The sequence below is a fragment of the Triturus cristatus genome, chromosome 2_1 (genome assembly GCF_964204655.1).
Source record: "Triturus cristatus chromosome 2_1, aTriCri1.1, whole genome shotgun sequence".
Taxonomy (NCBI): domain Eukaryota; kingdom Metazoa; phylum Chordata; class Amphibia; order Caudata; family Salamandridae; genus Triturus; species Triturus cristatus.
Genome location: NC_140581.1, coordinates 1,023,070,073 through 1,023,091,672, shown reverse-complemented (window position 1 = coordinate 1,023,091,672; position 21,600 = coordinate 1,023,070,073). Strand labels below are relative to the sequence as shown.

Here is a 21,600-nt window from a genome sequence, read left to right as displayed (position 1 = left end):
AGAGGGGGCCAGGAGTCTAAGTGAGAGGTAAGGATGCAAGACTCAATATGGGATTCCGTGTGGGGTGAAACAGTCATGTAGGGAGAGGGTGTTATCTGAGGCGTGATTTTGGATTGTGACAGAAGGGTCCTGCTCGTATGTGAATTAGCGATTTCTAGATACATTTTCTCAATTTTGTGCGTGAAAAAGAGGGCGAGATCCTCGCACTGGCATTTGTTTAAGGGCAGAGGGTTTGCTAGGGTCTCTGAGCCGGCGAGCTCTTTAACTAGGCCAAAAAGTGTTTTTGAACAGTTTGCAGCTTCAGAGATGGTTTTAGAAACAAAACTGGCCCTCGCAGAATTACAGAGGTTATGATATATATTTTTTGCCTTTTTATAAGCATTTTTGGATTCAGGCGCGTAGTCTCTCCTCCATCTCCGTTCTAATGATTTACATTTAGATTTCTCTTTTTTTAGAGTATCGTTGAACCATGGGGCCGGAGGACGATGATTATTGAGTTTCTTATTTGTAAGGGGGAGGCAGGAGTCTAAGGCACTTGAAAGCCAGTTATTTACATTTTTCGAGAACACGTCAACCTTCAAATCAGACGTGGGTAAATTAGAACATAAGAGATTATTAAGGTCATTTAAATCACGTTTTTTCCAGTCTCTTTTTGGAATCTTAAGGGAAGGGAACAAGGGAATAGAGGTGAAAGGGGGAGTAAGGCTGAATTTGGATAGGAAATGGTCAGACCAGCATGTGGGCACTGCAGGGGCACAGTGAATGTAAGGAAGGCTTGAAAAAATAGGGTCAAGAAAGTGGCCTGCTTTGTGTGTAGGGCCCGAGTTTAGTAGATTAATATTCATGGCAGCTAGGTCAGAAATAAAGTTGATGCATGTAGAGTTTGAGAGATCATCAAGATGTAGATTAAGGTCACCTAGGAGCAAGAAATGTGTGGAGCTCATGAGTAAGGGGGTTATATAACCGGGAAAAGATGTAGCCCAAGAAGTAGGGGGTCCTGGAGGGTGATAGACTAGCAGACCAGAAAGAGTAAAATTGGGGGTTAGGGCTAGTTTGAAGGCGGCGGCTTCACCTATTGAGGTGTAAGTGTCATATCCCCTTCCCTCTTCCTGCCCAAGAAGAGCTATCAGAATGTAGATGAATGCAGATGTGTTCTCTGTCACATCCACCCTTCCTGTATTTGTAGATGTCTAGAGGAAAAGCACAAAGTGTAGCTTTCGCCTATCCCAGATGTGTACTGGAGACAGGCTGCAAGGAACACAGAGCAGTAAGAGAAGAGAAATGCCTACTTTCTAAAAGTGGCAATTCTAAAATAGTAATGTCAAATCCAATGTTATCCGCAAGGAGGATTTATCATTACCATTTCAAAGATATGGAACATGATGCAGATACTCCTTTCTAATTAGGAATTACAGCTTAAAAGTACTTTAAGGAATTCCCAATGCTTGCCTATGAGAAGAGTAGGCATCACTGTAATGAAAAACAAATTTAGCAGTTTTTCACTACCAGGACATGTAAATCTTACAAGTACATGTCCTACCTTTTACTTACACAGCACCGTGCCCTTAGGGCTACCTAGGGCCTATCTTAGGGTGACTTATGTGTAATAAAAGAGAAGTTGAAAGCTTGGCAAGTGGTTTTAAATGCCAAGTCGAAGTTGCAGTAAACTACACACACAGGCCTTGCAATGGCAGGCCTGAGACAAGTTTGAAAGGCTACTTGTGTGGGTGGCACAATCAGTGCTGCAGGCCCACTAGTAGCATTTCGGTTACAAGCCCTGGGTATATGGTATACCACTTTACAAGGGAATACAAGTAAACTAAATATGTCAATTGTGTATACACCAATGTAACCATGTTTAGGGAAGAGAGCACATGCACTTTAGTACTGGTAAGCAGTGGTAAGGTGCTCAGAGTCCTAAAGTCAACAAAAAGAATGTAAGAAAAAGAGGAGGCGGAAGCAAAAGGTTTGGGGTGAGCCCTCAGAGAGGGCTAATTTCTAACAGGGCCACTGTGTTATTAATATCCTACTCATTCCTACATCTTTCCTATAGAAACATTGGATTGCAACCTATAAAGCTGTTGTCTCTCCATCACTATAAAGATGTCTTACCTTTAGGCAGTCATTGATTTATTTAACTGTGTTTGACTTCCTTATTTCTGATTTATACCTCATGTGCTTTCCTGCTCAGTTCTTGCATACTTGCTGCTTTTTCACCTCCATATCCAACTAGCCAATGATGCCTAAGTTTGTCTGCCTGCTAAATGTTCTCTCTGGTGAACTATGTTTTAAACAAGATAATATGATAGTGTGCCATACGGCGGCTTTTTTATTTCTCACTCCCAACAACTATAATTGTCCGGCAGCCCTCATGTCTTCAGTACTTTTAAAAAACAGTAAATTAACAAGCACAGAGTGGGCAAGCTTTGGTCATGCTCTCTTTAGTCAGTGGCTTTCCTGAGTTTTTCTAGGTTTACCTTTGCTTATATGGATTGTTGATCAAGCCTACAGCATTTCATGGAAGACTACACGCTTGTGTTAGAATTTGGTGATGGATTTCAAATAGATATAACTCCTTAATTATTCGCCCACCTCTTTGATTTTTTGTCTTCTCGCCTTCCTGCCTCTCCTGCTCTAAAGACTTGGCTTTTTACCAAAATGTAATCTCCTTACCTCTGTCCTCCCTCTTTTAGCGCCGAGACACCTCCGGGAAATTGTTAGCGCTTTATAAAACTCAAAATCAAATAGCCTTCATTCAACAATGCCTCAGTCTCCGTCAAAGCTGCTGCTGCTGCCATTCTGCTTGTTTTCCCTTCTCATCTCACCTCGCACTCCTTCCGACCCACTCCGTGCTGTCGATTCTCCCCCTGCTCTCGTCCCTCTCATCAGCTCCCCCTATCTGTCATTTTTCATAATCATCATGAAGACTCCAACACACATTTCAGCCATCATACTCACTTGCTTTCCCTTCCTGCTTTCCATCGTTCTTACTTGCTTTTCATTTCACCCCTGATCCCTCGCTCGTGCCTTCCCTTCCTGCTCCGAATATTCCTCACTTGTTTTCCCTTATGTCCTTGATTCATCACTCATAAACACAAGAGAGTCCCACGTTGATGCGTGGAGAAGGGAACTAGAGGCGCGGGGTTCTAGGAGCTAGCAGCCTCCAATAACAAATGTTAACCACAACAAGAGCTGCTCCTAGTGTAGTGACCACTATGAAATTATGATTGAATTGTGAGTGTAGGCATCTCACAAAATGTGATGGACTGGTCTCACACACCACCGGGTGTCATGCTTCATCATTGACCAGTCCTCGCCCTCTAAAACCTTTGTTTGATAGAGGGCAGGGATGCACTTCTAAGCTAAGTGGGGGCCCGTGAGAAAGTGAGTGAAGGTAAAAATCATTATAGTTATCAAATTATGGATTTTAATATGACTGGTAACTATATGATATTAAAATCAGTGGTCGGTATATGGGGAAATAATTGTCCCCTAACCGTAGTGTAAGCAGTCGACATGTTTCTGCCAAAATGGCCCAAGTGGGTCCAGGGCATTAATCAGGACCTGAGTACAAAAATGGGGCTCCGTTCTTACCAACTTGTGGTAGGAAGATACCACTGTGCGGGTGTGACCTGTGTCACTCTCCACTTTTAGAAAATGGCTTCTTAGTTCAAGCCTAAATACATAAGAATACAAAGGAAAATGTAACACGTAACTTGGTCACGAATGAACACTGAAAATAATACATGCACTGATTCAGTTAAATATGAGTGACTACTCGTGTGACACGTGACACTCTATGCGTGCACTCAAATAGGAATGATAATGTGAGAAGGAATCTCATTGGCCTTACCCTAAACAAAAAAAAAACTACTTGCCCCATGGGGGGAGGGAAGAGGAAATCCCCTGTAGTCAATCCCTGTAAAGGAAAACACAAACCGCGATCGGCGTCAATTGTAGTTTTTGGACAGTGATATATTTTTCAATCACACTCACACTGACATGCTTCAAAAGTGAGAGAGGCAGCCATTATACACCCAAGCACACTCTTACTGCATCAAGGAATGTTTTCCACAATTCTCCTAGGTGACTGCTCCCGGTCCTCCCCGATGGTGAAGTGGGGGAACAAGGGCTGTGCTATATATAGAGCAAACTAATTGGTTAAATGTTGGAAAGTGGACCTGTACCTCGTTAAGTGCTGCCTGGTGTGCGAGTTCCAGTGTCCCAAATCGCGCTATCAACTGAGGCGAACTTGTGCCTGATTTAAAAATAGCCGCATCTTGCGCATGCATAGTGAGTAAAAGTGAAGCCGAATTCTGCCAGTATGTGTGCGCTTCTGTGAAAGCCGTGAGTGCGGTTGGAGTAGTTCCACCCACAGAATACGCGTAGGCAGCTGCTATAAATCATCGCGCAACGGCTGCGCATGCCTAGTGCAACAAGTGAAGTCGATCTGCGGGCGCACGTGTTTACCGCATTAAACGCGGTTACGGTGGCTCCTAGCAGTGTTTGTGGGATTGAAAAATATATCACTGTCCTAAAACAATTGATGCTGATTGCAGTTTGTGTTTTCCTTTACAGGGTTTGACTACAGGGGTTTTCCTCTCCCCTCCTCCCATTGGGCAAGTAGTTTTTTGTTTAGGGTAAGACCAGTGAGATTCCTTCTCACATTATCATTCCTATTTGAGTGCACGCATAGAGTGGCACGTGTCACACGAGAAGTCACTCACATTTAACTGAATCAGTGCATGTATTCTTTTCAGTGTTCATTCGTGACCAAGTTATGTTGTTACATTTTCCTTTGTAACCTTTTGTATTTCAGGCTTGAACTTAGAAGCCATTTTCTAAAAGTGGAGAGTGACACAGGTCAAACCCGCACAGTGGTATCTTCCTACCACAAGTTGGTAAGAACGGAGCCTCATTTTTGTACTAAGGTCCTTATGAATGCCCTGGACCCACTTGGGCCATTTTGGCAGAAACATGTCGACCGCTTACACTACGGTTAGGGGACAATTATTTCCCCGTATACGGTCCACTGATTTTAATATCATATAGTTACCAGTCATATTAAAATCCATATTTTGATAACTATAATGATTTTTACCTTCACTCACTTTCTCACGGGGCCCCCTCTTAGCTTAGAAGTGCATCACTGCCCTCTATCAAACCAAGGTTTTACAGGGTGAGGACTGGTCAATGATGAAGCATTACACCTGGTGGTGTGTGAGACCAGTCCGTCACATTTTGTGAGATGCCTACACTCACAATTCACTCATAATTTCATAGTGGTCACTACACTTGGAGCAGCTCTTGTTGTGGTTAACACTTTATCCATCGCTGCCAGTTTGTGTCTGGGAGCAAGTGACTGATTGTTTAATTTATTAATTGATCTAGGGCACACCTCACAATACCCTCCATAAAGCAGCTAAATGGGTGTTCCAGAGACAGAATGCAGGTTTGGGTCTACCTACAAATGACTGATAAAAGTTTTGAATATTGGTGTTGCTTCTTCCAGAACACAAAGGAATTGTATTCAGAGGCTTGATAATAACTATCAGCATCATAACCCAACACCTACATATTTATTAAAAACTTTGAAAATAAGCAAAAATTGGTCAACTTTCCAAAGGGAATTTACAAATTTACGTTGAAGTCATGGGCTCTCTGTGATCTGGCACTCAAAAACCAAGCACAAAAGCTTCAATTGTTTCTTTCTACCGTCAGCCAAAGGAGACATTCAAGAGCATCTGCACCTTTCACAATTCTTTGGCACCATGGGATTGAGGAAGATATGCTGGATACATGTGGTAACTCTTGTTATGATACCGCAGATGGCTTACAGCAAGGATCTGTGTATGATTCAAGAGACCTCTAGTAATGGCCTATATTACTGTAGCCTGCTGTGGTAGGGACAAGTGACTGACTCGAGGGACCTCTATTAACAGCCTGAGCGTCTTCAACCTGCTATAGAAAGGACTTTTGTCTGACTTGTGGGACTACTAGTAATAGTGTAAGGAACCGCGGTTTGCTAAAGAAAGAATTTGTATCTGACTCGAGGGATCTCTAATAACAGCCTAAGGTACTGGCAATGCAGCCTGTTTCAGTGAAGTACTCCAAGTGCATGCAAACATCACATTTGGATGAAAACTGTTTTGAGTATTATCTATTTATTTAAATCTCACATCTTTGTCAGGTTCAGAGTACAAAAATAGAATTAAATGTGACTGAACAGGAACATATGAACAAGCATTGCCAAAGCTGATAGCCTTGCCAGTTACAAGCCATATGTATTGCATTTGCCAGTGCTTTTGGATAGTGTTTGCAACTGGATCTACTAGGCCTGCCTGGGTCTTCATGGAAGGACGAATCCAGAGGATATCTGGAAAGTGTTCTAAATCGGTAATCAATCCCACTGTTACATTAGAAAATATTTTTAAACACATTTAATCAAGTACTTATTTATTACCACAATTATATAATATTGAATATTACACACTTAGACTATTGTGTAATATTTCCGTGTATCAATCCATCTGCTAATGAAAACTAATTTGAGGGCCAATGGAACGTATTGCTATGTTGATCAACAACTTGCTTCTATCTGTGGATCTGAATAGGACTTACGTGTCTACTGGAGTCCAGTGGTCAAATATTACAAACTCATCTGTATAATAAAAAGCAGGAATTATTTAGAACCTAGTCTGTGTGGATTCAGCGCTATGGCCGCTAATTCAGCTACTCAAAAAGCATAAAAAAGTAGAAAGGCCAATCCAAAAAACCTGTCTAACCGTCTAGTGGCATTGCAAATGTTGGAAAGGCAAGAGGGCACTGTGAAACAATGCTTTAATGTTTTCATTTATAAAATAAAAGGTTATCAGAAACTCAACAGATCTTCAACACAAATAAATAAAAGTTGGGTATCTCGTTCCTCCCTCACCCTGGCTGCACGCTTAATAGGCAAACCCTGGCATCAAGAAGTCCCTTTATCAGTAGCGTCCCACAACTACCAAGCGTGTTTCTAATCAACAACTAAAAATTTGCTAATATTTGTGACAAGAATTTTCAATTCTATTAAGGACACAGAGGCGAGGATTATGCTTCTCAAATCTTTACTACTTAAAGACAGCAGTCAATGAAAGAAAAGTTTCAATAAACACTGCATTACCCATGAACAACCAAATGTCACCTGACCAATCATAGAGTACAGCCCTATATAAGCTATCACAACTGTAACAGTGTCCTCTTTCTTTGAATAACAATCCAACAGTTAAGTCAGTTCAACAAAAAATAACTTGATCCCGTAGATCCAGCATTCAGATAGAGCCTCCTCATGAGGAACCAACTTGGGGCCCAACGGGGTTCAATTCTCGATCTTGCGTTTAGACCAAACAAAGACCGGAAACAGCCTTGTGTAACGGAGGCGTAATCCACCGCAAACAGCAGAATGCGTATTTCGGAACTCTGATTCTGCATGCCTTACTTGCCAAAGGAGGAAGGCTGTAATTCTGGTCTCAATACATATGTTACTAATGATCATAAGAAAAAAGTGGGAGGGAGTGTAAGAAAACCTATGCAGAATATTCATACAATGCAAAGACATTTAACTGGGTGGGATAATACTCGCCTCCGTGTCCTTAATAGAATTGAAAATTCTTGTAGCCAATGTTTGCAAATTTTTGATTCTATGTCAGGACCAGAGGCTCCGATTATGCTTGTTCAAAGCTTAGCCACCACTACAGAAGCCACATCAACAATAGGTTTCTAATAAAATGATTTAAAAGTGGTCTCTGTTGACCAATCAGCCGCCTTCATTATATCTGCCATTCTGATTCCCAAGTTGAAAGATTTTAAGGCCATAGCCCAACATGCAGAGAGAGCTCCAAATTTAGACACATCAATGCCCGCCTGCCCCATCAGCCAATGCACCCATCTCGACAGGGTGGCTGGGGGTCACTGGTCGAAAAGGCTTTTTTAACGCAATCAACAATTAACCCCTCATATCGGAACTAAATTCAGCAGTACTCACCTTGTACGCTTTCAAGCATTGTACAACACATAGCTTAGGATTATCCAGAAAAGCTGGTTATGATACCGACGAGGTGTTGCATTTGGTTAATTTTGTAATTGAAAAACGAACTCCCTCTTGAGAAAAACTGTGTCTTGCTAAATATACAGCACGGACATCTGACACCCGTTTGCAGGAAACCAGACACAGCAACATGGTCAATTTGGCCGATAACTGTTTCATAGATAAATATTCATTGGAAGGCCATGATTCCAAGAATCTTAGAAAAATGGAGACGTCCCATAAAACTGTTTATTTAGTAAGAGGAGGTCTGAACATTCGGATACCTCAAAGAAGTTTGCACACCAAGGGATGTTCTCCCACTGGTTTGCCATCTACTGGCTCATGACCTGCCAAGATGGTTGACCAAAAATTATACAAAGTCCTGTAAGCCATTCCAGAAGAAGCGATGGAGGACAGAAAGTTGACAATTAGAGAAAAATGTGTGTTAAGGGGATCAACTTCCCATTCACTGCACCAGCCACACCTTTGTTTCCAAGCTGATGTGTATCACTTGTAGGTATTCGCTGACCAGGTCTCATTGATAAATCTGTTAGCATCTCCTGAAAGGCCAGGGACCTTCCATATGTCCCGGAAACTCACCACGCTACCAGAGAGAGTTGTTCTGAATCTATCAATGGGTGTGGGGATCCCTGAGGGTCCAGCAACAGGTTCCACTCATATAGATGAAAGATTGGCGGAGCACACAATATTTCCAGAGAACTGGGAACCATGCCTGTGCTCTCCAGAGTGGTGTGACCAATATTAACTCTGCCCATTGACGACGGGTCTGTGCCAACACCCTGGAGATCATTAGAAAAGGGGGAAGCGCGTAACACAGTGTTGTTGGCCAAATCTGGAGAAAAGCGTCCGTGGCAATTGCCTCCAGGTCTGGACGCCAGCTGTACAATTCTGGGATCTGTCTGTTGAGGCGTGACTCAAACAGGTCTAGACAACAGGGACTCCATCGAAGGTTCAGCGCCTGGAAAATCCAAGGATGGAGTCTCCAGTCGCAGAAGTCCTGCAGATATCGTGACTGCCAATCTAGCTGTGGACAACGTGCCATGGTTATTATGTCCTCGAAGTAGATGATGAGGCATACGCCTTGGGCCCTCAAGAATTCTACCACTGGTCAGAGGAGTTTCGTGAAGTACCAAGGTGCCGACGAGAGACCGAAGGGAAGAACCCTTGCCAGTGGAACTGCAGGAAACGATGATGTGGTGCAAAAATGGGAACGGACTGATACGCGTCCTTTAGGTTCAAACGGACCATCCAATTCCCTTCCTGGAGAAGGTCGCGAAGAAGATGGATCCCCTCAATGTTGAAGTGCCGATAGACTACCCAACCATTGGACTCCTTGGGATTCAAAACTAGTCTGGATCCTCCCGCTTTCTTTCCGACTAAGAAGATACTGATGATAAACCCCCTGGGGTGAGGATCAGTGGTGACTATGGCTCCTTTCTCTAAAACAGGTTGTATTTCGGCGGAGATGAAATCCTGATCTAGTAGGGAAAAATACATCTATGGGGAATAAGATGTCTGACTGGGGAACTGTAAAGTTCTAACCTGTACCCCTGAACTGTCTCTAGAAGCCAAGCATCTTGAGAAATAGAACGCCATTCCTGTAGAAAAAACTGAATCCTGATCTCCAACATCACTTCTGAACATAAAATCAGCCTCACCTGTGGTTCCAGAGTCCTGGCTTTCAAACTGGTTTCCTCCGTATCTGGCTTTCTTAAAGCGGTTTCTAGACCGTCGAGTTGGGTAAAAGGAGGAGCCGTTGTTGGGGGTCTTGGAAGCCTCTACGCTGCTGGTGGTATTGACCACGAGGGGCACCTTGGTTGTAACCCCGACCAAACGACCGTCCCCTATATTGTCTGGCCCTGCCAAAAACCAGTCAAAAGGTGCGTCTTAGGGACCACTGCACCTTGTCCAGACCGCTAAAGGTAGCAACGAACTTGGTGAACTCTTTGAAAAAGGGTGCCCGAATAGAAGGCCCTGAGCCAGGGGGCCAGGCTCTGATGTGGAAAGCTCCGACAGCTTTGGATCCAGTTTTAAAAGAATGGAGCATCGCCCTTCGCTCGCCATGGCGCAAATTGCATTTCCAAGCTGGCATATTGCCCGCGGAGCCCATCCAATCAGCTCCTCCGGGTCAATAGCCATTGCAGATTCCTTAGCCTTAAAACCTAACTCAAGGATTTTTGTCAGGGGTCCCGTCATGTCGAGGAGCTTATCTTGGCATGACCGCCATGCCCTATCTATGCCCTCCTTAGGGTCCTTAGAGTACTTCTCTAAATATGTTACCATAGTGGCATCTACTTCTGGAGTCTCGGCCACCTTGCCCGGCTAATCCAGTCTCTGGTACTGGGAGCGCAACAGCGCCCTAACATCTTTATCAAAAGCTTATCTTAGGTGGGGTTGGACATTGTCCCTTACCTTCTGAGTTGGCAGCCAGGCAGTAGAATTGGGGTGCACAATCTCTGCCATTTCAAATGTGAGCAGCTTGGGTTGTGAAGGGGGTTCCACATGCCTTTTTGGAGCGTTTGCTCGGTCTAGGGGCTTCTTCTTTGTCAGACGTATGACCTGAGGAGGAATCACCCTTGTCTTCATGAAGAGATTCTGCAGGCCCTGCCTCAGGAAGGGGGTGGTTTTATGCATGGTCACTAGACATGCTCTTAGCCAGTTTGGCAAAGTCCGCTGCGCGCTGGTTTTTGGGGCCAGACCCACTGGTTCTGGGTCATATAATAGGGGCACGGAGCCAGCCATGCTGCTGGGCGTAGCCACAGAGGAGGCGCTTTAAAGGCTCTATAGCCCGCACTAGGGCTTTGTTAACGGAGTGTTGTACCCCTGCATCTAGCGCATTGACTAGTTCCTGTTCAAGGGAACCAGAGGGCTCCTCATCGAAATACTCTTCATAAAAGTACTCTGCCATGATGAGGTTGTGCAGTGTAACTGTGCTGTCCCAATACAGGAATGCCACTAATCTAAATCCAAATCCAAGGGGTTAAAACTAGGGCTGGGCGGAATTTGCGGAATGCCTCTTCGCGGAATTTTGAGAAAAAAAATTGTTGAAAACGAGCGCACAACCTGAGGGACCGTGTGCCCGGGACTGGGGTCCCTCGTGCTTGGGCAGGCTCCCCTAGCTCCCCGGCCTGGCTGCGTTGAGAAGCAGGGACCGGCCCCGGGCCTCCTGATGTTTGGTCATGGCCTGGGATCCCACGTCCTGCGGCCGGCCAAGTGTCCATCTGCCCGGGACCCTGGTGCAGAGCCCCGGAGCCCTGCAAGGGCAGGCAGGAGCCCTACCGCTATGGCTCGGTGTGGGCAGCTGGGAGTCCTTTCGGTCCCGGCCATCTGGTCGCACCTTTCCCTCGGCCATCTGGTCGCGCACAATGCTTTCCAATAGGGCGACCAGATGGCCGGGCCAGCCTGGAAGTCCCGATGAGGGTCCATCCGCCTCGCGGATCCCAGCCAGGGCTCCAGGAGGCCGGGCGCATCCGCGCCTAGGGTCCCCTCCGTCACTCGGAGCGCGAGGGTTACAAGAAAGGTGGGTAGCCTTCCTCCGGATTAGTAGGGGCAGGGTATGCCGGGACACCCCTCCTGGGGATTGCGGTTCTCAGGCGGGGACCAGATGGGCCAAGCCCGGACGTCACTTCCCCGGGGCGTCGGGTGCTTCCTCCTCCAGCCCGCGGCGAAGCAAAGTGCCCAGGACGGGCTCCATGGGTCCCCCGGGCGTCCACCGAGGCCTGCAGCCCCAAAGCCCTGCAGCCCTGGAGCCCTTCAGCCCGGAGCCCTGGAGCCCTGCAGGCCCGGAGCCCTGCAGGCCCGGAGCCCTGCAGGCCCGGAGCCCTGCAGGCGGCCCGGAGCCCTGCAGCCCCGGAGCCCTGCAGGCCCGGAGCCCTGCAGCCCCGGAGCCCTGCAGCCACCGAGGCCTGCAGCCCCAAAGCCCTGCAGCCCTGGAGCCCTTCAGCCCTGGAGCCCTGGAGCCCTGCAGGCCCGGAGCCCTGCAGCCCCGGAACCCTGCAGGCCCGGAGCCCTGCAGGCCCGGAGCCCTGCAGGCCCGGAGCCCTGCAGGCCCGGAGCCCTGCAGGCCCGGAGCCCTGCAGCCCCGGAGCCCTGCAGGCCCAGAGCCCTGGAGCCCTGCAGCCCCGGAGCCCTGCAGCCCCGGAGCCCTGCGTGGGCAGGCGGGAACCCTAGCGCGAAGGCTCGGGGTTGGACAGATGGGAGTCCTGTCAGTCCCGTCCATCTGGTTGCACCTCTCCCCTCGGCCATCTGGTCGCGCGCAATGCTTTCCAATAGGGCGACCAGATGGCCGGGCCAGCCTGGAAGTCCCGATGAGGGTCCATCCGCCTCGCGGATCCCAGCCAGGGCTCCAGGAGGCCGGGCGCATCCGCGCCTAGGGTCCCCTCCGTCACTCGGAGCGCGAGGGTTACAAGAAAGGTGGGTAGCCTTCCTCCGGATTAGTAGGGGCAGGGTATGCCGGGACACCCCTCCTGGGGATTGCGGTTCTCAGGCGGGGACCAGATGGGCCAAGCCCGGACGTCACTTCCCCGGGGCGTCGGGTGCTTCCTCCTCCAGCCCGCAGCGAGGCAAAGTGCCCAGGACGGGCTCCATGGGTCCCCCGGGCGTCCACCGAGGCCTGCAGCCCCAAAGCCCTGCAGCCCTGGAGCCCTTCAGCCCGGAGCCCTGGAGCCCTGCAGGCCCGGAGCCCTGCAGGCCCGGAGCCCTGCAGCCCCGGAGCCCTGCAGGCCCGGAGCCCTGCAGGCGGCCCGGATCCCTGCAGACCCGGAGCCCTGCAGGCCCGGAGCCCTGCAGCCCCGGAGCCCTGCAGCCACCGAGGCCTGCAGCCCCAAAGCCCTGCAGCCCTGGAGCCCTTCAGCCCGGAGCCCTGGAGCCCTGCAGGCCCGGAGCCCTGCAGGCCCGGAGCCCTGCAGGCCCCGAGCCCTGCAGGCCCGGAGCCCTGCAGGCCCGGAGCCCTGCAGGCCCGGAGCCCTGCAGGCCCGGAGCCCTGCAGGCCCAGAGCCCTGCAGCCCTGGAGCCCTGCAGCCCCGGAGCCCTGCAGCCCCGGAGCCCTGCGTGGGCAGGCGGGAACCCTAGCGCGAAGGCTCGGGGTTGGACAGATGGGAGTCCTGTCAGTCCCGTCCATCTGGTTGCACCTCTCCCCTCGGCCATCTGGTCGCGCGCAATGCTTTCCAATAGGGCGACCAGATGGCCGGGCCAGCCTGGAAGTCCCGATGAGGGTCCATCCGCCTCGCGGATCCCAGCCAGGGCTCCAGGAGGCCGGGCGCATCCGCGCCTAGGGTCCCCTCCGTCACTCGGAGCGCGAGGGTTACAAGAAAGGTGGGTAGCCTTCCTCCGGATTAGTAGGGGCAGGGTATGCCGGGACACCCCTCCTGGGGATTGCGGTTCTCAGGCGGGGACCAGATGGGCCAAGCCCGGACGTCACTTCCCCGGGGCGTCGGGTGCTTCCTCCTTCAGCCCGCGGCAAGGCAAAGTGCCCAGGACGGGCTCCATGGGTCCCCCGGGCGTCCACCGAGGCCTGCAGCCCCAAAGCCCTGCAGCCCTGGAGCCCTTCAGCCCGGAGCCCTGGAGCCCTGCAGGCCCGGAGCCCTGCAGGCCCGGAGCCCTGCAGGCCCGGAGCCCTGCAGCCCCGGAGCCCTGCAGGCCCGGAGCCCTGCAGGCCCGGAGCCCTGCAGGCGGCCTGGAGCCCTGCAGCCCCGGAGCCCTGCAGGCCCGGAGCCCTGCAGCCCCGGAGCCCTGCAGCCACCGAGGCCTGCAGCCCCAAAGCCCTGCAGCCCTGGAGCCCTTCAGCCCTGCAGGCCCGGAGCCCTGCAGGCCCCGAGCCCTGCAGGCCCGGAGCCCTGCAAGCCCGGAGCCCTGCAGGCCCGGAGGCCTGCAGGCCCCGAGCCCTGCAGGCCCGGAGCCCTGCAGGCCCGGACCCCTGCAGGCCCGGAGCCCTGCAGCCCCGGAGCCCTGCAGGCCCAGAGCCCTGCAGCCCTGGAGCCCTGGAGCCCTGCAGCCCCGGAGCCCTGCAGCCCCGGAGCCCTGCGTGTGCAGGCGGGAACCCTAGTGCGAAGGCTCGGGGTTGGACAGATGGGAGTCCTGTCAGTCCCGTCCATCTGGTTGCACCTCTCCCCTCGGCCATCTGGTCGCGCGCAATGCTTTCCAATAGGGCGACCAGATGGCCGGGCCAGCCTGGAAGTCCCGATGAGGGTCCATCTGCCTCGCGGATCCCAGCCAGGGCTCCAGGAGGCCGGGCGCATCCGCGCCTAGGGTCCCCTCCGTCACTCGGAGCGCGAGGGTTACAAGAAAGGTGGGTAGCCTTCCTCCGGATTAGTAGGGGCAGGGTATGCCGGGACACCCCTCCTGGGGATTGCGGTTCTCAGGCGGGGACCAGATGGGCCAAGCCCGGACGTCACTTCCCCGGGACGTCGGGTGCTTCCTCCTCCAGCCCGCGGCGAGGCAAAGTGCCCAGGACGGGCTCCATGGGTCCCCCGGGCGTCCACCGAGGCCTGCAGCCCCAAAGCCCTGCAGCCCCAAAGCCCTGCAGCCCTGGAGCCCTGGAGCCCTGCAGGCCCGGAGCCCTGCAGGCCCGGAGCCCTGCAGGCCCGGAGCCCTGCAGGCGGCCCGGAGCCCTGCAGCTCCGGAGCCCTGCAGGCCCGGAGCCCTGCAGCCCCTGAGCCCTGCAGCCACCGAGGCCTGCAGCCCCAAAGCCCTGCAGCCCTGGAGCCCTTCAGCCCGGAGCCCTGGAGCCCTGCAGGCCCGGAGCCCTGCAGGCCCGGAGCCCTGCAGGCCCGGAGCCCTGCAGCCCCGGAGCCCTGCAGGCCCAGAGCCCTGCAGGCCCGGAGCCCTGCAGGCCCGGAGCCCTGCAGCCCCGGAGCCCTGCAGGCCCAGAGCCCTGCAGCCCTGGAGCCCTGCAGCCCCAGAGCCCTGCAGCCCCGGAGCCCTGCGTGGGCAGGCGGGAACCCTAGCGCCAAGGCTCGGGGTTGGACAGATGGAAGTCCTGTCAGTCCCGTCCATCTGGTTGCACCTCTCCCCTCGGCCATCTGGTCGCGCGCAATGCTTTCCAATAGGGCGACCAGATGGCCGGGCCAGCCTGGAAGTCCCGATGAGGGTCCATCCACCTCGCGGATCCCAGCCAGGGCTCCAGGAGGCCGGGCGCATCCGCGCCTAGGGTCCCCTCCGTCACTCGGAGCGCGAGGGTTACAAGAAAGGTGGGTAGCCTTCCTCTGGATTAGTAGGGGCAGGGTATGCCGGGACACCCCTCCTGGGGATTGCGGTTCTCAGGCGGGGACCAGATGGGCCAAGCCCGGACGTCACTTCCCCGGGGCGTCGGGTGCTTCCTCCTCCAGCCCGCGGCGAGGCAAAGTGCCCAGGACGGGCTCCATGGGTCCCCCGGGCGTCCACCGAGGCCTGCAGCCCCAAAGCCCTGCAGCCCTGGAGCCCTTCAGCCCGGAGCCCTGGAGCCCTGCAGGCCCGCAGCCCTGCAGGCCCGGAGCCCTGCAGGCCCGGAGCCCTGCAGGCCCGGAGCCCTGCAGGCCCGGAGCCCTGCAGGCGGCCCGGAGCCCTGCAGCCCCGGAGCCCTGCAGGCCCGGAGCCCTGCAGCCCCGGAGCCCTGCAGCCACCGAGGCCTGCAGCCCCAAAGCCCTGCAGCCCTGGAGCCCTTCAGCCCGGAGCCCTGGAGCCCTGCAGGCCCGGAGCCCTGCAGGCCCGGAGCCCTGCAGCCCCGGAGCCCTGCAGGCCCGGAGCCCTGCAGGCCCCGAGCCCTGCAGGCCCGGAGCCCTGCAGCCCCGGAGCCCTGCAGACCCGGAGGCCTGCAGGCCCCGAGCCCTGCAGGCCCCGAGCCCTGCAGGCCCGGAGCCCTGCAGGCCCGGACCCCTGCAGGCCCGGAGTCCTGCAGCCCCGGAGCCCTGCAGGCCCAGAGCCCTGCAGCCCTGGAGCCCTGCAGCCCCGGAGCCCTGCAGCCCCGGAGCCCTGCGTGGGCAGGCGGGAACCCTAGTGCGAAGGCTCGGGGTTGGACAGATGGGAGTCCTGTCAGTCCCGTCCATCTCGTTGCACCTCTCCCCTCGGCCATCTGGTCGCGCGCAATGCTTTCCAATAGGGCGACCAGATGGCCGGGCCAGCCTGGAAGTCCCGATGAGGGTCCATCCGCCTCGCGGATCCCAGCCAGGACTCCAGGAGGCTGGGCGCATCCGCGCCTAGGGTCCCCTCCGTCACTCGGAGCGCGAGGGTTACAAGAAAGGTGGGTAGCCTTCCTCCGGATTAGTAGGGGCAGGGTATGCCGGGACACCCCTCCTGGGGATTGCGGTTCTCAGGCGGGGACCAGATGGGCCAAGCCCGGACGTCACTTCCCCAGGACGTCGGGTGCTTCCTCCTCCAGCCCGCGGCGAGGCAAAGTGCCCAGGACGGGCTCCATGGGTCCCCCGGGCGTCCACCGAGGCCTGCAGCCCCAAAGCCCTGCAGCCCTGGAGCCCTTCAGCCCGGAGCCCTGGAGCCCTGCAGGCCCGGAGCCCTGCAGGCCCGGAGCCCTGCAGGCCCGGAGCCCTGCAGGCCCGGAGCCCTGCAGGCGGCCCGGAGCCCTGCAGCCCCGGAGCCCTGCAGGCCCGGAGCCCTGCAGCCCCGGACCCCTGCAGCCACCGAGGCCTGCAGCCCCAAAGCCCTGCAGCCCTGGAGCCCTTCAGCCCGGAGCCCTGGAGCCCTGCAGGCCCGGAGCCCTGCAGGCCCGGAGCCCTGCAGCCCCGGAGCCCTGCAGGCCCGGAGCCCTGCAGGCCCCGAGCCCTGCAGCCCTGGAGCCCTTCAGCCCGGAGCCCTGGAGCCCTGCAGGCCCGGAGCCCTGCAGGCCCGGAGCCCTGCAGGCCCGGAGCCCTGCAGGCCCGGAGCCCTGCAGGCGGCCCGGAGCCCTGCAGCCCCGGAGCCCTGCAGGCCCGGAGCCCTGCAGCCCCGGAGCCCTTCAGCCACCGAGGCCTGCAGCCCCAAAGCCCTGCAGCCCTGGAGCCCTTCAGCCCGGAGCCCTGGAGCCCTGCAGGCCCGGAGCCCTGCAGGCCCGGAGCCCTGCAGCCCCGGAGCCCTGCAGGCCCGGAGCCCTGCAGGCCCCGAGCCCTGCAGGCCCGGAGCCCTGCAGGCCCGGAGCCCTGCAGGCCCGAAGCCCTGCAGCCCCGGAGCCCTGCAGGCCCAGAGCCCTGCAGCCCTGGAGCCCTGCAGCCCCGGAACCCTGCAGCCCCGGAGCCCTGCAGCCCCGGAGCACTGCGTGGGCAGGCGGGAACCCTAGCGCGAAGGCTCGGGGTTGGACAGATGGGAGTCCTGTCAGTCCCGTCCTTCTGGTTGCACCTCTCCCCTCGGCCATCTGGTCGCGCGCAATGCTTTCCAATAGGGCGACGAGATGGCCGGGCCAGCCTGGAAGTCCCGATGAGGGTCCATCCGCCTCGCGGATCCCAGCCAGGGCTCCAGGAGGCCGGGCGCATCCGCGCCTAGGGTCCCCTCCATCACTCGGAGCGCGAGGGTTACAAGAAAGGTGGGTAGCCTTCCTCCGGATTAGTAGGGGCAGGGTATGCCGGGACACCCCTCCTGGGGTTTGCGGTTCTCAGGCGGGGACCAGATGGGCCAAGCCCGGACGTCACTTCCCCGGGGCGTCGGGTGCTTCCTCCTCCAGCCCGCGGCGAGGCAAAGTGCCCAGGACGGGCTCCATGGGTCCCCCGGGCGTCCACCGAGGCCTGCAGCCCCAAAGCCCTGCAGCCCTGGAGCCCTTCAGCCCGGAGCCCTGGAGCCCTGCAGGCCCGCAGCCCTGCAGGCCCGGAGCCCTGCAGGCCCGGAGCCCTGCAGCCCCGGAGCCCTGCAGCCCCGGAGCCCTGCAGGCCCGGAGCCCTGCAGGCCCGGAGCCCTGCAGGCGGCCCGGAGCCCTGCAGCCCCGGAGCCCTGCAGGCCCGGAGCCCTGCAGCCCCGGAGCCCTGCAGCCCTGGAGCCCTTCAGCCCGGAGCCCTGGAGCCCTGCAGCCCCGGAGCCCTGCAGGCCCGGAGCCCTGCAGCCCCAATGCCCTGCAGCCCTGGAGCCCTTCAGCCCGGAGCCCTGGAGCCCTGCAGGCCCGAAGCCCTGCAGGCCCGGAGCCCTGCAGCACCGGAGCCCTGCAGGCCCGGAGCCCTGCAGGCCCGGAGCCCTGCAGGCCCGGAGCCCTGCAGCCCCGGAGCCCTGCAGGCCCAGAGCCCTGGGACGGGGTTCCGTTGTGTCCGGGGAGCCTCCCCAGGCCTGTCTGGGTTCATTGGCCCCTGGGGGCCCCGGGGAGGGCGGCCTCCCCGCGCCGGGCTCTGTCCCGGGTCCTGCCGCGTGGCAGGGTGCCCGGGACGGGGTCCGGAGGGCCCGGGGAGGCTTCCCCTGCGCCTGCGGTCCCGGGAGCCCCGGCTGGGTCCAGGGGCCCGGCCGGGCCCCGGGTCGGGGTCTCCGGCCCTGGGCCCCGCCCCTCGGCCTGCGGCACTGCCAAAGGCCTGGGACGGGGTTCCGTTGTGTCCGGGGAGCCTCCCCAGGCCTGTCTGGGCTCATTGGCCCCTGGGGGCCCCGGGGAGGGCGGCCTCCCCGCCCCGGGCTCCGTCCCGGGTCCTGCCGCGCGGCAGGGTGCCCGGGACGGGGTCCGGAGGGCCCGGGGAGGCTTCCCCTGCGCCTGCGGTCCCGGGAGCCCCGGCTGGGTCTAGGGGCCCGGCCGGGCCCCGGGTCGGGGTCTCCGGCCCCGGACCCCGTCCCCCGGCCTGCGGCACTGCCAAAGGCCCGGGACGGGGTTCTGTTGTGTCCGGGGAGCCTCCCCAGGCCTGTCTGGGTTCATTGGCCCCTGGGGGCCCGGGGGAGGGTGGCCTCCCCGCCCCGGGCTCCGTCCCGGGTCCTGCCGCGCGGCAGGGTGCCCGGGACGGGGTCCGGAGGGCCCGGGGAGGCTTCCCCTGCGCCTGCGGTCCCGGGAGCCCCGGCTGGGTCTAGGGGCCCGGCCGGGCCCCGGGTCGGGGTCTCCGGCCCCGGACCCCGTCCCCCGGCCTGCGGCACTGCCAAAGGCCCGGGACGGGGTTCTGTTGTGTCCGGGGAGCCTCCCCAGGCCTGTCTGGGTTCATTGGCCCCTGCAGGCCCGGAGCCCTGCAGGCCCGGAGCCCTGCAGGCGGCCCGGAGCCCTGCAGCCCCGGAGCCCTGCAGGCCCGGAGCCCTGCAGCCCCGGAGCCCTGCAGCCCTGGAGCCCTTCAGCCCGGAGCCCTGGAGCCCTGCAGCCCCGGAGCCCTGCAGGCCCGGAGCCCTGCAGCCCCAATGCCCTGCAGCCCTGGAGCCCTTCAGCCCGGAGCCCTGGAGCCCTGCAGGCCCGGAGCCCTGCAGGCCCGGAGCCCTGCAGCCCCGGAGCCCTGCAGGCCCGGAGCCCTGCAGGCCCGGAGCCCTGCAGGCCCGGAGCCCTGCAGCCCCGGAGCCCTGCAGGCCCAGAGCCCTGGGACGGGGTTCCGTTGTGTCCGGGGAGCCTCCCCAGGCCTGTCTGGGTTCATTGGCCCCTGGGGGCCCCGGGGAGGGCGGCCTCCCCGCGCCGGGCTCTGTCCCGGGTCCTGCCGCGTGGCAGGGTGCCCGGGACGGGGTCCGGAGGGCCCGGGGAGGCTTCCCCTGCGCCTGCGGTCCCGGGAGCCCCGGCTGGGTCCAGGGGCCCGGCCGGGCCCCGGGTCGGGGTCTCCGGCCCTGGGCCCCGCCCCTCGGCCTGCGGCACTGCCAAAGGCCTGGGACGGGGTTCCGTTGTGTCCGGGGAGCCTCCCCAGGCCTGTCTGGGCTCATTGGCCCCTGGGGGCCCCGGGGAGGGCGGCCTCCCCGCCCCGGGCTCCGTCCCGGGTCCTGCCGCGCGGCAGGGTGCCCGGGACGGGGTCCGGAGGGCCCGGGGAGGCTTCCCCTGCGCCTGCGGTCCCGGGAGCCCCGGCTGGGTCTAGGGGCCCGGCCGGGCCCCGGGTCGGGGTCTCCGGCCCCGGACCCCGTCCCCCGGCCTGCGGCACTGCCAAAGGCCCGGGACGGGGTTCTGTTGTGTCCGGGGAGCCTCCCCAGGCCTGTCTGGGTTCATTGGCCCCTGGGGGCCCGGGGGAGGGTGGCCTCCCCGCCCCGGGCTCAGTCCCGGGTCCTGCCGCGTGGCAGGGTGCCCGGGGCGGGGTCCAGAGGTCCCGGGGAGGCTTCCCCTGCGCCTGCGGGCCTTGGAGCTCCGGCTGGTTCCAGGGGCCCGGCCGGGCCCCGGGTCGGGGTCTCCGGCCCCGGGCCCCGTCCCCCGGCCTGCAGCACTGCCAAAGGCCCGGGGCGGGGTTCCGTTGTGTCCGGGGAGCCTCCCCAGGCTCGTCTGGGTTCATTGGCCCCTGGGGGCCCCCAGGGCGGCCTCCCCGCCCCTGGCTCCGTCCGGGGTCCTGCCACGCGGCATGGTGCCCGGAGAGCCCGGGGAGGCTTCCCCTTCCCTTTCCCCTCGGCCATCTGGTCGCGCCTGTCCCCTCGGCCATCTGGTCGCGCAAGCCCCTTCGGCCATCTGGTCGTGCACGTCCCTTCAGACAGAGGGGACCCTAGGCGCAAATGTACCCGACCTCCTGGAGCCCTCGCTGGGATCCGGGAGGCAAATGAACCCCCTTCGAGACTTCCAGGCAAGCTCGGCCATCTGGTCGCCCCATAGGAAAGCATTGTGCGCGACCAGATGGCCGAGCTTGCCTGGAAGTCTCGATGAGGGTCCATTTGCCTCCCGGATCCCAGCGAGGGCTCCAGGAGGTCGGGTACATTCGCGCCTAGGGTCCCCTCTGTCACCTCGTGCGCACGGATTACAAGAAAGGGGGCTAACTTTCCTCCGGATTACTAGGGAGAGGGTCAGTTGGACCAAAGTGATGTTTGGCGATTCTGAATCAGGGGAAGGCAGACCCGGGGCCCGCCCGCTGGGGCCCCCAGGGGCCCGGGTATGTTCCTGCCTCTCAGCCCCTTCCTGATGGTCCTTTCTCTCTGAGTTTTCTGGGTCAGAGCCCCGTGAGGTCCGTGCATCCCGAGACAGGGGAAGGCAGCACCCGGGCCCGCCCGAAGCGGGGCCCCCAGGGGCCCGGGTACGCAGACCTGCCTCTCAGCCCCCTTCCCGATGGTCCTTTTTCTCCGAGTTTGCTGGGTCAGAGCTCCGTGAGGTCCGGTGATCCCGAGACGGGGGAAGGCAGACCCGGGGCCCGCCCGCCGGGGCACCCAGGGGCCCGGGTACGCTCCTGCCTCTCAGCCCCTTCCCGATGGTCCTATCTTTGCCGTGTTTTCTGGGTCAGACCTCTGTGAGGTCCGGGGATCCCGAGATGGGGGAAGGCAGACCCGGGGCCCGCCCGCTGGGGCCCCCAGGGGCCCGGGTACGCTCCTGCCTCTCAGCCCCTTCCCGATGGTCCTTTTTTTTCCGCGTTTTCTGGGTCAGACCTCCGTGAGGTCCGGGGATCCCGAGATGGGGGAAGGCAGACCCGGGGCCCGCCCGCTGGGGCCCCCAGGGGCCCGGGTACGCTCCTGCCTCTCAGCTCTTTCCGATGGTCCCTTTTTCGCCGCGTTTGCTGGGTCAGACC

At 58.4% G+C, this 21,600-nt stretch overlaps 1 protein-coding gene across 8 annotated transcripts in view; it reads right to left on the bottom strand.

Annotated features, from left to right (window-relative positions):
• CD274 (CD274 molecule) overlaps positions 1-21,600 on the bottom strand; it is a 326,061-nt gene that overhangs the window by 268,185 nt on the left and 36,276 nt on the right. The gene's annotated exons all lie outside the window — the stretch shown is intronic.